Genomic DNA, 1,298 nt, shown 5'->3' with positions numbered 1-1,298 from the left:
AGTGAATAGAAAAAAAAAAAAAGACCTAAAAAAAAATCAGCCAACAACAATTAAAAAAAAAAAACCCAACCCTCCCTACCATTAGTTCAAAACAAAACTTTCACTGGTTGAGGTTTCTGAGTTGGTGGGACACGTCTGAGACCCAAAGATGGCCTGTGTGCACTGGGCAGCCAGGGGAGGCACCGAAGTGGGATGAGGTCCTCAGGTTGGAGGCTTGCAAGGGGCTTAACAGGTGTGGCATGTGGTTGGGAGCAAGTGGGTGTGAGGCGCTTGTTCACCAGGAGTTTTGGGGAGCTACCTTTAGGGATGTTCCCAAGGCTAACGTTCCCTTGCTCCGCATGGACTTGGGTCTGAACATTCCTTATACTTCCTGTATAACTATAAACTAGGCCAGTTCTAGAGGCTGAAGCCTCATTCCTTGCCCCAGGACCCGTGCCCTTTTGAGAGAGGGGGCTGGTTTTCTTTTATAGGGTCAGAGGTGTGTGCTGGATCCTCTTTATACCCTCCCTAGACCATCTCTCCCTTACTGTCATTCGCTCCAGGAGAGGAGTGGCCAGAGAAGTAGGGGGATGACTGAGTGAGGGTGGTGGCCCAGGGTTCCAGGAGGTCACTTGAGTGGGACTCGGGGTGGGGGGGGTGACGCTGCTGCTGCTGAGAGCCAGGACCCTTGCAGAGTAAGGGCTGGGGGGTCGAGTGGGCAGAGAGGGGCAGAGCTCACCACCTCCTCTCTCTCCATACTGGACTATATCCTCTTGTGTGGAAGGCCTCTGGGGGAGAGTACACAGGATTACACAGACAGGTCTGTGAAAGTCCCCAGAGAAGGGGGGTGGGGGTGGGGGGACTTTGACAGACTCGAAGGAGGCGAGGGATGGAGCCATGGAGATATCTGAGCGATTCCAGAAGAAACAGCCAGCTCAAAAGTCCTGAGTGGGAGTGTGTGATTTGCTCTAGGTCTACGAAGGTGGTCAGTGTGGTTAGAGTGGTGTGAGTGAGAGGAAGAGGGGTAGAAGGTGAGGTCAGAGAGGAGATGTGGGGCTTAGACCCTGCAGGACTTTGTAGCCCATGGTAAGGACTTTGGCTTTTACTCTGAGTGAGGAGGAGGCCACAGGAGGGTTGTGAGTAGAGAAGAGACATGAACTGCCTTAGGATTTAAGAGGATCCCTCTGACTGCAGAGTATGGAACAGACTGTAGGAGTGAAGATGGAAGCAGGGGCACCAGACATGAGGAGGCTACCGCAGTAGTCCAGTGACTGATGATGGTGCTGGCAACGGAGGGGGTGAGGGGAGGCTGGATTCAC

Source organism: Eumetopias jubatus, unplaced genomic scaffold (assembly GCF_037043125.1).
Source record: "Eumetopias jubatus isolate StellerSeaLion01/CBP00866 unplaced genomic scaffold, mEumJub1_p1.0 scaffold_11, whole genome shotgun sequence".
Taxonomy (NCBI): domain Eukaryota; kingdom Metazoa; phylum Chordata; class Mammalia; order Carnivora; family Otariidae; genus Eumetopias; species Eumetopias jubatus.
The sequence above is the reverse complement of the archived record's forward strand: the minus strand, read 5'-3'. Positions refer to the sequence as shown.